Source organism: Meles meles, unplaced genomic scaffold (assembly GCF_922984935.1).
Source record: "Meles meles unplaced genomic scaffold, mMelMel3.1 paternal haplotype, whole genome shotgun sequence".
Lineage (NCBI taxonomy): Eukaryota > Metazoa > Chordata > Mammalia > Carnivora > Mustelidae > Meles > Meles meles.
Window position 1 is genome coordinate 1 of NW_025721222.1, and position 13,017 is coordinate 13,017.

At 39.1% G+C, this 13,017-nt stretch overlaps 1 long non-coding RNA gene across 1 annotated transcript in view; it reads right to left on the reverse strand.

Moving 5' to 3' along the window:
• Nucleotides 1–833: 833 nt before the first annotated feature.
• The window catches only part of LOC123936124, a 65,421-nt gene continuing 53,237 nt past the window's right edge, over nt 834–13,017 (reverse strand). The window contains exons 2-3 of the long non-coding RNA XR_006817083.1: nt 2,201–2,272; nt 834–864 (exon numbers count right to left, since the gene is read on the reverse strand). This is a non-coding gene — a long non-coding RNA (uncharacterized LOC123936124). The remainder of the gene's footprint in view (nt 865–2,200; nt 2,273–13,017) is intronic.

Sequence of the window (13,017 nt, forward strand, 5' to 3'; positions counted from 1 at the left end):
CTTGTGATCTCTGTCTATCAAATAAATAAATAAAATCTTAAAAAAAAATTAAAAAAAAAATTACATACCGTTAACTTTCTAAAGGCTAAATAGAAATAAAAATAAACAAAAATTGACTTCTGTGACAAAATACTCTTTTGCATTTTTAACAAAGAGACGAAAATGATTACAGGAGCATGATGTGTAATTTGAAACAACGGAGGACTGACTGGTTATTCTTCTGCACCACTCAGTACGACCTTCTGAGAAACTACCCTTGAAAAACAAGAGACTCCGGCGTCTGTGTACCTAGAGTGACAGGGCTCCTTCACCTGCAGGCTTGTCACCAGCCCATTAACAAGGGAACATTCTGACTCACAAAAGGCTCATCACGCCATTGTAAGAGTAAGGATTTTCTCCCTCAAAAGGGAAATGCTCTATGTTTGGGGGAAACATAAAAATCCATTCATTATGAACAGCCTGAATATTCATTAGGATTCAAAGCTACAGAGGATGCCAAGAACTAACTTGCTGGAAAAAAGAAAAGGCTGTTTGTTCTTCACTGAATAAAATGGATGATGTGAGGACCTCACCCCTTTCCTGGCTCTCAGTGGAAGATTTCATTGGCCTTAAAAGACCCCAAACTTTCGGTGTCACATTTTACTTCTACACTGAGTTCTCACATGCTACTGTGCCAAAAGCTAAACCTTAAAATCTGGGGGATGGGGCAGAGCTTCTAAAATAAACAGAAATTGATCTTACAAAGTGAAGAAAGCGGGTTCCCACTTCTTGTTGAGTGTTAGGTTCTGGATGCAGGCATTCTTCCACGCCTTTTAAAAATGCCTTAGGTACAGCAAGGATATCTTCAATATTTGAGAACAGCATCTACAAATAAATATAATAAGTGCAATAGTGAAGCAGGTCAAAAAAAAAGTCCATGAGAGGATAGTATTCTCTTTGCAAGCTGAAAATTTCAGGGCATGCTTATCCTTTCTACCCACGCAGAGGGCAGAGGACCAATTTTGTCTGGACATCCTTTCTACTCCTACACAGCTCTGGGAACCAGGAACCCATTCCTGGCTCTCAGGAAAAGCCCGAATAACTAAATCCAAGCGTGACAGTCCCCAACCCATTAGTGAGAATGGGCAGCAGGTAACATAGTGCAGGCAGATTTGCTGGCAGGCTTTTGGGGGCAAAGGCTTCTTTGGTCTCTGGAACAGCATCCTGGAATGGACAGCTTCCCCTCTGGAAAGGTGCTGTGTCTGGAAGTGATAGCTTGGACAGCTACAAGGTCATTTTGCAGGGATGAGAAGAGCCAGCCCTGGGGCAAAGCAGATAACCTGGATGAAAGTGAAGAGCTAGACAGAACCTGGCAATCTTATCCACCTCCCTGAGTCACAGGTCCTGAACCTTCTCTTCTGTCTGGAGTCCCCAAATGAGAGCTGATGTGTCTTCAACTTGTTTGAATAATAAGTGTCTATTGCTTGGGACCAAAAGCACACAAACTAAAATGCTCCCATGGTAAGAGAATTTGAAAGTTCATTTTTAATTTATAAAAAAATAGTCAGAAGAGTCTATAAAAATCCTTGGGAATTTTTTTTTTTTGTAAAATAAAATAGCAAATCAGCACCAAAAATAAATAATCAATAATAATTTAGGCAGCTTAAATGAATAATAACAGTAGTGCAATTAATTTTCATGTACCTCCTCCCCCTTTACAAAACTCTTCATCATTTTCCTTTCCTAAAAGGAAAGGCTTATACATGTGTTTCTGAGTTGAAGACATTATGCAGACATTTTCTGCACCACGGGACCACCCAAATCATTTACTCTTTGGTGATCAAAGACTGAAGTCACATTTGTCCACATCTTGCTTCCTAAGCCACCTCAGGCAATGCTCCTACTTAGGGCTCTGTTCCCCCCTGCTCACAGACACTGAGGTTCTTGGTCATGTGTTTGTTTTTCTTCCTCTTTTCAAACTGCCCAAAGGCCTCGGCAAAAAATTGTTCCATGTCTTCTATGCCTCTACGTCCTCATCACTCTGTTTCTTTTCCCAAAACCTCTTTCCCTTTATCTCAGGGTCGTCCACACAAGTGACTGGCACAGAACTTATAGTGGAACTGAGGAGAAGCTCAAGAGCCTAGAGTAACATCCCACAGAAGAAATTTTAACTAAAAGGGAATGTGTGCTTGGGTTGAGGGCAGACTGTGCCTCTTCTCACCTTCACTGTTTCTTCTGTTACATTTTGATCAATTTTTGATGCAGCACACTGGTTCATTCAGTGTAAGAAAACCTGCATGAAAAAAACAAAAAAAAAGATATTGTGAAGGCAACATTAGGTTAATAAAATAACAGGGTGTTGATTAGAACTAAATTTTTTATAGGAAACCAGAGTTTAAAAACCCAGTAACTCCTGAGAATAATTGTTTAGTTGTAAAAGGTGAAACCCTGGTTCACAGTGGTTTCTCCCTGGGAATATATCCTTCAGAATTTGGGGGCAAGGGGCGCCTGGGTGGCTCAGTGGGTTAAGCTGCTGCCTTCGGCTCAGGTCATGATCTCAGGGTCCTGGAATCGAGTCCTGCATCGGGCTCTCTGCTCAGCGGCGAGTCTGCTTCTCTCTCTCTCTCTGCCTGCCCCTCTGTCTACTTGTGATCTCTCTCTGTCAAATAAATAAATAAAATCTTTAAAAAAAAAAAAGAATTTGGGGGCAAGACCAAAAGTGATCATGTATATATGAACTAAATTTATCCACCACGATCTCAATGTTCTGTGGTAAACAGTTAGGAGTCAAAATTTCCTAAATTTCTAAGTCTTGCGAAGTACAAAACACCAAAATCTAATGAAAAATTATGAATAATGAATAATGAAATATTGAATAATGAAAATAATGAAATAATGAATAATGAAAAATGTATCTCCTTCAACTCATTTTTTGTCCTCCCCACTCTTTCCGTCAGGCATGCACAGCAGATCACTCTTAAAAGTCACACAGACATGTTCATTGCTATAACATTTTCAGATAGTTGTGGATATTCTTCTTTAATACAACACCATACCTCAGGTCATTTCTTAAAGGGTAGTCATGATTTTTAATCTGAAACCAACCATATCAGTGAACTCTCCACACTCTGTTGCATTAACACCAACTGATCTATCTGCAGTTTGAAGAGATCTATTATATATGCTTGATGCTATAAGGTATTTTAGCAATGATGCACTAGGAGTTAAACATATCTTCAAGATATTAACACATTTTGTTATTTAATATCAAAGAAAACCCACATCACAATAGTTAGTATCAGTATCCAACTCATTAGAAAAATCTGTAAGTATGAGGAAAGTATCGAGCTCATAGATATAAATTTTCCAAAACTCAAAATTCACTTGCAAACTTGAATTTATCATCATCAGCAAATACTATCAGTTGTTTTCCTTGAGGTGACAAGCTTACTTCATCCTTTTTGAAAAAAAACTATCTGCCAAATGCCTGAATGCCAGGAAACTGAAACATAGTTTATCTCACAGTTGTTATTTCAAGTAAATATAATGTTCCATAGCAACTCAACCACAAATTCTAGTCCCTGGAGACAACCATATTTTTGAGTATGAGCAGAAGTACTAGGTATACTTCCCATTTCATCACACAGAATATTAAAAAGACACATGCTCAAGAGTCAGGACTTAATAAAACTCGTAATTTTTACAGCTTTAAGTGAAATTGGCATCCCCTTGTCACTCCCTCATGAGTGAGGACCAGGAAGTATGTCGTGGCTACTAGTAGAGTTTGGTGCCACTGCTGGATTCACACTAAAACATCAGCAGTTTTACACATGACTGATTTTCCCCCACCAGTGTAAGCAACAGCACAGTAGCGGGTCAGGGGGGTGGGGGGGAAGCAAACGAAGTCTTAGAAGTCTTAGTATTACCACGAGAATAGCTTTGACCTTACATATTCTCCAAAAGGATTTTTGCAAAACGCCAAAAACCTGCAAAGCACCAGTTGAGAGCCACTGTTTTAGGTATATAAAACATATCAATAAACAAAATAGTCAAGAATTTCTGCTCTTATTCTAGTGGGAGGAGGCAGACGATATGCAATAAACATAATAAACATATTCAGCGTACTAGAAGCTAGGTGCTAAAACTGAGCAACGAACTTACTGTAATAATAACATATCTACACACAATTGAAAAAAATTATTATTAAATGTTACCAAACATTTAAATTATACCAAGTCTCTACAATCTCTTTCAGAAAACAGGAGTAGAAGAAACATTTCCTAACTTGTTTTATGAGGCCAGCATCATCCTAATACCAAAACCAAAGACTTCACAAGAAAATAACAGACCAATATCTCTTATAAGTATAAAAGTTCTAAGTGGGGCGCCTGGGTGGCTCGGTGGGTTAAAGCCTCTGCCTTAGGCTCAGGTCCTGATCTCAGGGTCCTGGGATCAAGCCCAGCATAGGCTCTCTGCTCAGTGGCGAGCCTGTTGCCTCCTCTCTCTCTGCCTGCCTCTGCCTACTTGTGATCTCTATCTGTAAAATAAATAAATACAATCTTTACAAAAGTTCTAAGCAGGGGCGCCTGGGTGGCTCAGTGGGTTAAAGCCTCTGCCTTCGGCTCAGGTCATGATGCCAGGGTCCTGGGATCGAGCCCAGCATCTGGCTCTCTGCTCAGCAAGGAGCCTGCTTCCTCCCCTCTCTCTGCCTGCTTCTCTGCCTACTTGTGATCTCTGTCTGTCAAATAAATAAATAAAATCTTAAAAAAAAAAGAAAAGAAAAAAGTTCTAAGCAAAATATTAACAAGTAAAAGCCAAAAATGTCTAAAAACAATTGTACTCCACAACCAAGGGGAATTTACCATAGGTATGCAAAGCTGGTTCAACATTCTAAAATCAGTTAATGAAATCCATCTCATTACCGATCTAAAAAGAAAAATCATACGATGTGATCAAAAGATGAAGAAAAAAGCATTTGACAATTCCAACACCCACTCATGACAAATACTCAGTAAACTAAGAATACAAGGGAATGTCCTCAACATTATTAAAAAAAAAATCTTTTAAAAAAACCCTACAGCTAACATCATATATAATGGTGAGAAACTAGAAAATTTCCCATTACAATCAGGACCAAGGCAAATCCTGTCACCACTCCTTTTCAGCATTGTCTTCCATTTCCTAGTTAATACAGTAAGACAAAAAGGGAAGTAAAAGGCTTATAGGTTGGAAAGGAAAAATAAAACTGTCTTTGTTCACAAACGATATGATTGTCAGTGTGGGAAATGCAAAAGAATCGACAAAAAACCTCCTGGAACTTAGAAGCAATTATAGCAAAGTTGCAGGATACGTGGTTAATATACAAAATTCACTCACTTTCCTCTGTGCCAGCAATGAACAAATGGAATTGAAATTAAAAACACAATACCATTTACATTAGCACCTCCAAAAATGAAATACTTAGGTATAAATCTAACAAAATATGTACAACAGGAGGAAAGCCACAAAACTCTGATAAAAATATACCAAAAGAGACTAAATAAATGGAGAGAGGCAGTCCACATTAATGGATAGGAAGACTCGGTAATGTCAAGATGCTAGTTCTTCCCAACCTGATTTAACACAACTTTAATCAAAATTCTAGCAAGTTCTTTGGTGGATATCAACAAAACGATTATAAGTTTATATGGAGAATGAAAGACTCAGAATAGTCAAAACAGTACTAAAAAAAAATAAGGAAAAAGTCACAAGACTGACACTACTGGATTTCAAGGCTTAATATAAAGCCATAATCAAAACAGTATGGAATTGGTTAAAGAACAAATAGATAAATGAAATACAACAGAGAGCCCAGAAACAGACTCACACAAATATAGTCAACTAAGCTTTGACAAAGGAGCAAAGGCTATGCTATACAATGGAGAAAGGACAGTCTTTCTAACAAACAGTGCTGGGAACAACTGGACATCCACATGTAAAAAGATTAGAAAAAAAAAATCTAGACACAGACCTTACATCCTTCAGAAGAATTAGCTCAAAATGGATCAGACCCAGATATAAAATACAAAAGCCTAAAGTGCCTAGAATTAACATAGGGGGAAATTTCTAGGTGATGATATGGTGATGACTTTTTTAGATGTAACACCAAAGGCATGATCCATGAAAAAAAAAATTGACAATCCAGACATCATTAAAATTAAAAACTTTTCCTCTGTGATGACAAGAGAATGAGAAGACAAGCCACAAACCAGAAAGTATTTCCCTAAGAATTATATGACACATGTGATAAAGAATCATAGTCCAAAATGTACAAAGTAAAATTCAACAATAAGAAACTCAACAATGAAATTTAAAAATGGGCAGAACTGAACAGACACCTCACCGAAGATATACTCATGGCAAATAAGCGTATGAAAAGGTGTTCAAATCTTGTGTCATTAGGCAGCTACAAATTAAAAGAACAATGAAATACTACACACCTATCAGAAAGGAGAAAATCCAAAATACTCAGAGTGCCAAAGGCTGTCAGGCTGGGGAATAATCAGAAACACTCACTCATTGCTGGTGGGAATGCAAACTGATACAGCCACTTTGGGAAACAGTTTGGCATATTCTTACCATAAATGTTCTCACCATGCCAATTCAGCGATCGTGTTCCTTAGAAGTTACCTAAATGAGCTGAAAATTTATCCATAACAAAACCTGCACCTGCAAGTTCACAGCAGCTGTATTCATTAATGACAAAAGTGGGAAGCAAACAAGATATCCTTCAGTAAGTGAATGGATAAATACATCCAAATGATGGAATATTCTCAACCTAAAAAAGAAATGAGCATGATCTGGCCCCTCCATCCTCTCATATTCTGTCTCATCCCAGCTTCCCCATTCTGGACCACTGCCCAACCACAGCCACCTCTCTGTGCCTCCCCAACAAGCCACGCCTACTTCCACCTTGGCACCTTTTCACAACCTGCTTCCTCAGCCTAAAACCCTCTTCATCTGGCTGCCTCCTACTGTCACTCACTCCTAAGCTTCAGGTCTTTCATGGCCATCCAGTCTAAGTGTTCCCTTTCCCACCCCCCATCATTACCTACCTACCCCATTACTCTACTTTATCTACCCTATGGCACTACCTGCTCCTCCATGTCCCATTTTATGTATTTGTTTACTAGTCCCCCACCTTTATACCAGAGCTCTGTGAAGGCAGTCTACCTGTTTTGTTCACTCGGGTTTCCCCCGTGTCTCCCAACAATACCTGGCACTTGGTAAGCACTCAATAACTTTAGTGGTATAAGTAAAAAATATTTTCTTCACTAGAGGGTCTTTGTTTCTAAAGACCACCAGACTGTGTAGTATTAATTCCCCTCGTGTATTATCTTCCCAGCTATTAGAATACAGCTAATCATCAGCAACTTAGAATATAAGAATATCATACAATCGCTTTTCTTTTTCATCATCATATACCAGGGTACCTCAATATTAACACTCTGGACACTTGTGTCAGAAAAATGTTGGTTGTGGGGTTTGTCCTGTACATGTAGGATGTTTAAGTGTTTCATGGCCTGCACTGACTAGATGCTAACAGCAACTACCATCCCAGTTGCAACCACCAAAAATGTCTCTCCACATTGCCATGACTCAGCACCCCCACAGTGGTGCAGTTGAGCGCCCCTGGTATATACAATCCCCAAATACCTATAGCACTATTAAGGAAATTCACAAATTTGAGACTAAAAGCTTCTGCATTATCAACATCTCTGGGCTACATGATAAAAATAATTTTTTCTGGCTTCCTGGGTTTTAAGCAATGTCCCCTATTTCTCCATATATCTTCTTATTTCAATGATTTTGTTAGATTATAAGTAAAAAGTCCACCACATTTTTATAAAATTATTAGGCAGAATTTAAAGTTCCTTTCAAACAAAGCAGATTTTTTAAAGCTCCCTTTGTTGTATAGTTTCAATTCAGACACGATGAACAACAATTATAAAATACTTGGAGTTTGCATGTCTGTTCTCCATCAGACTATATAACACTACAGAAAATGTATGGGCAGCATGTTTTCATCTTTTGGAACAGATATGAGTTTGTCCCTAGACTGCCATGACAACATTCCACCCATACAAAGCTCCAAAAACAGAGAATAATAAATCACTTGTCACTTGTTCAGTAGCACTGAAGACTAACCCTCTTGGGCATCTATCTCTCTACAAACGATTAAAGGAAAATATATGTCACCCTGGGTTACTCAGATAGATGCCTAAAAAGATCACAGGGATACCAAACAGTATGTCAATATCCAGAGGAAAAAATCTTGGAATGTTGGTGTTTTTTCATGATTCAGAACCAAAAGGATTTATTACGTCCTATTTGTTGAGAGCCTGTTAATATGTACTCAATTTCCCACAAAAAGATGTTTTATTCTTTCTCAAAACAACTATTATTTCAAAATTAACATCACCAACATCTAGACGAAGATCATTTTTCACCATACAACCATACTTTTTAAACTTACTTGGCTGAAACTTCTCCAGGATTTGAGGATAATTAAAACATTATTTAGTGTCTTCTGTTTGACCTCAATGTGTTAAAAGGCAGCATGACAGAACTGTGCTCTTCAGGACTTCTCAGGGGCAAGAATTTATGAAGGATCAGCATGTAATCGGTAATCTAACCACATACAAGGCACAAGATTTTAAGGATGGTTAATAGGTGGTTAGAGAGCCACTAGTGAAAATGGACAGAAGATGAAGGAAAAACCAAAACCATGATGAATGGAATCTCGGAGATGCATAAAATGGAAAGGAGAGTAAGAATCAGAATAATTATTAAGTGATTTCAAAGCATACCAAGCTTTTCTGAAGTGTGTTTTTTTGCCAATTTTTGTTATTTTGTTAAGTTTTTGGTTTTCTCTTGTGTGTTTTTGTGATTTCAATTCCTATGTCTCATCCTCACCGCTCAGCCCATAAAAGATAAATAATAGCCATCTTTCTTGGATATTTAACTTCCATTGACTTAAGGCAGTGAGTTGAGTCTAAAGCGGAGATAGAAAGCAGTAGAGGTATTTTGAACATAACACAATTGGTTAAAATATTGTTTCAACTGCTACTGTTTAAGGAAATAAAAACATTTACATAAAAAAATCAATCATTACAGTCCCTCTTCAAATGCTAGGAAAAAAAAAAAAATCAACACAGGTTCCACATCCTGAATGGTAGCAATAGCCTGGAGCAAAAGCAACCACAAGTTCCCTTCACAGGCTGCAGTCATCACTATTCCCTGTTACCCTCAGACCAAAACTAAATGGCAATTGTTTTTTATTCTCAACACTAATATTGTCATCTAATTTATATAAAATTCATTTTACTGATTTTTGTGACTTAGAAATCTCTGTGGCCCTTTAAATTTTCAGCACATAATCTTGAGGTTTTGCCAAGGCCCTGTTACCTTTTATAAAGCTTTCTTTAATAGTAATCATTCTGTTAGGGTCCGTGATCAAAGGACAAAAACCAACACAAAGTGAAAGTCAAGCAAAGCTTTACTTCCAAGCATCGAAAATCAAACCAACCAGTGGCGGCCCTCTCTTACAAAGAGGCGATGACAACCAGGACACCGACTCTGGAGGTTCCCCTTACCAGGCGAGGCGAAGCGAGGCCAGGCCAGGCCGCTCCCCTTACCCCGCGAGGCGGCGAGGTGAGGCCCAGCTGCTCCCCTTACCAGGCGAGGCAAGGCGAGGTGAGGCCAGGCCGCTCCCCTTACCTGGCAAGGCGAGGCGAGCCGAGGCCAGGCTGCTCCCCTGATGCTGGGAGAGGCGAGGCCAGGCCAGGCCGCTCCCCCGCGAGGCGGCAAGGCAGCGAGGGAGGCGGGGAAGCGAGGCGGCTAGGCCGCTCCCCAGCGAGGGAGGCGGCGAGGCCGCTCCCCCGCGAGGTTCATGACGCTCTGCTCCTGAGGATTACAATGCTCCCAAGGATGCTGGTCCCAAGGACCATGCTCCCGACGACTACCACGCTACCACTACTACCCCAAAGACTATTACTAACCCCCCGCCTCACAGACTAACCTTTATAGAGGTGCTTGAGCCCGGCCCACACACAGATGGCCAATGAGAATGCAACACACAAGGAAAACTGCACAGTCACCCTGGGTCAGCAATAGGGGTGGCCAATTGAATCCCAATTCACCACAGCAAATATACGTGCACCCCACTGATTGGATGTCTCCATCCAACCTGGCCCGCCCCCATATCCGGGGCCTGCAAGCAAGTTCCTCTGGGAGGGGCAGGGTCAACCCAAGCCCACAAGGAAATGGCTCTCTCTGGCCAACCAGGCCCTTACAATTCCACACTTCTAACTTCTATTTGATTTTATTTTCAAAGTTTGCTTATTTTTAGTAATCACTACACCCAACAGGGGGCTTGAACTCAGCATCCTGACATCAAGTCGCATGGTCCCCTGACTGAGCCCCCAGAGTTCTAAGTTTTAAAATGGCACTTGGTCTTAAAGTATTAGAGTGAAAAATTCCCCCGAAGAGAAGAGAAAAAGCTTGAAGAAAAAGCATGAAGAAAACTGGAGCCTATTGACTTAACATCTGTTTTTCCAAGGCATTAACAATTATATTAGATGTTAATTCTAACATAAAGTTTACATTTTTTTTTCAGATGGGCCTGTCATTTTACTTTATCAGCCTGTGTGAGTTCTGTCCATACCAAGATCATGAAGGACATCACTGAAATCAAAGCCATAGTGTGGCCTTACTCCACATACATTGTTCAACTTTTCTTAGTACTTTGTGCTCTAAGTCCTCTCAAGGATGATAGATGGGCTGCAGTCTCTATAAACACCTTACCGTTTGGTCTTGAATTAATTTTTTCTACCTTCTTTGCATTTGTTAGTTTTTAAATTTCTGAAATGTGTAGAAAATATGACTGAAGAGACTCGGCCAACTAAGCCACCCAAATATCCCAAAGTACTATTATTATTAACCTAATTTAATGTGTGAGGAAACCAAGGCTCAGAGCCTTGGCTGCATTCCCTGCCTATGAGACATACTGTATCTGCATAGGTGTGTGGTAGGTGTTTATAGGTGTGTTGAGGAGGATTAGCTCTGAGGGGTTTCAAAACAGCAGACTATAAACATTGGGCACTTCTTAATCTTATTTATTTAGTTGTTTTTTTCCTGAAGTTTGGTGTATCACTGACCATTCCGGAAAAAGACATCAATCACCCAAAACAATATAAAGGAACACAAGATCATCATGAATCAAATGATACGTGGAATATATAAGCCAAGAGAAATTTATTGCCAAAAGTCACTTTATTAAAAAATATTTAATAGTTTAAAATAAAGTAAAATGACAGGCCAACCTGAAAAAAAGTTCTACAGAAAAGTCAGGTACAGAAAAGAAGACTAATATCCTTGGAGCTGCCTTAGCTCTTCTGAATGCTATCAACTCTTTATAGCACCAAGAGAACCATTAAACAAACATGGCGCATTAGGCGAGATTATAGAACAAAAATTAAAATCTATTCCTTTATGTATTACAAGTCATAATATTTGTAAAAGAGCTCAAAGTCAAATGAAAATAATGAACCTTTCATTACATTCTGAATTAATAACAAAAAAGGGTATTTCCAATATCTCAGAATTTGGGGTGCCATTTAATAAGATAAAAGTATGTTTCCGGTGTTGGTGATTGATATGGGATAAAATGAATTTCCAAGGGCCGTTCATAAGCTTATACGAACATACTTGTGAAAATGTTTCCTCAATAAAATGCCGGCTCAATTAACTTATTTTTAATATTGCACAAATATTTAGTCAGAGATGCCAGGAGACTATTGTGGTTCTAATATAATACTTCAGATTGTGCTGCTCAGGAATTCACAGTGATATCAGATAACTTAAAAAACACAGCACAATGAAAGAAAAGGCTAAGCAGGAAGTACAAAGCACACTATATAGATAATATTCTCAAGCACAAATTTTTCTCTGGCACAGGAAACTGGTCATTTCCCAAATTTAAAGTGCAGAACACTATTCCTGTTTAAGTCGTTATTTGAGAATTCAGGTCCCATGAAAAGGAAATGTAGCTGGGGCACCTGGGTGGCTCAGTAGGTTAAAGCCTCTGCCTTAGCCTCAGGTCATGATCTCAGGGTCCTGGGATCGAGCCCCACATTGGGCTCTCTGCTCAGCAGGGAGCCTGCTTCTTCCCTCTCTCTGCCTGCCTCTCTGCCTACTTGTGATCTCTCTCTATCAAATAAATAAAATATTAAAAAAAAAGAAAGAAAAGAAAATGTAGCAGTGATGGAAGGAAAAGTATTTAGTGCTGGAAAATAACCCAGAGAAATGACTTGAGGATCCCAACACAAGGATTCATCTCTGCCTGGTATCCAGACCTCATTTTTTTTTTCAAACTCTGTTCTAGCTCACTATAAAAATCCCACAAGGTAGAGAAGAAAGGTTTTTTAAATTTGCTTCATGATACATATATGCTTGAACTAATTTTAAATTTAAATTTAAATTTTTTATTTAGAAATTTCTGTATCTATTTTACCTTTTCTTCAGAACTCCTAAAATTGTTCATTCCTATCCTTAAGATACATATGACTTTTCTACCAACATCCTTTTGCCCCTTCTGACTTACCATACCCCCTTCTCTCCTTTCTTCATGTCTAGATATTCAACATACCATCCACTTCTCAGTCTGTAGTTCTGTTTCCTTTCCATTTTCATTCTATTTGAACTCTACTTCTAAAAGGAACTAATGTATAGTAATGTTAACAGTTAGTTTGGGGCTAGTACACATCAGTGGAACAGAAGAGAGCCCAGAAAACACTCTGAGTAGGAGGGAATTCTGTATCTGAAACCAGTGGTGCTTTTTTTTTTTTAATTAATTTACTCATTATAGAGAAAAAGCACACTTGCGAGCATGCACAGGGGAGAGGAGAGAGGGGCAGAGGGAGGAGGAGAGAGAGAATCCTCAAGTTGACTCCATGCTGGCCCACAGCCCCACTGGAGCCCAGTCTTACAACCTTAAGA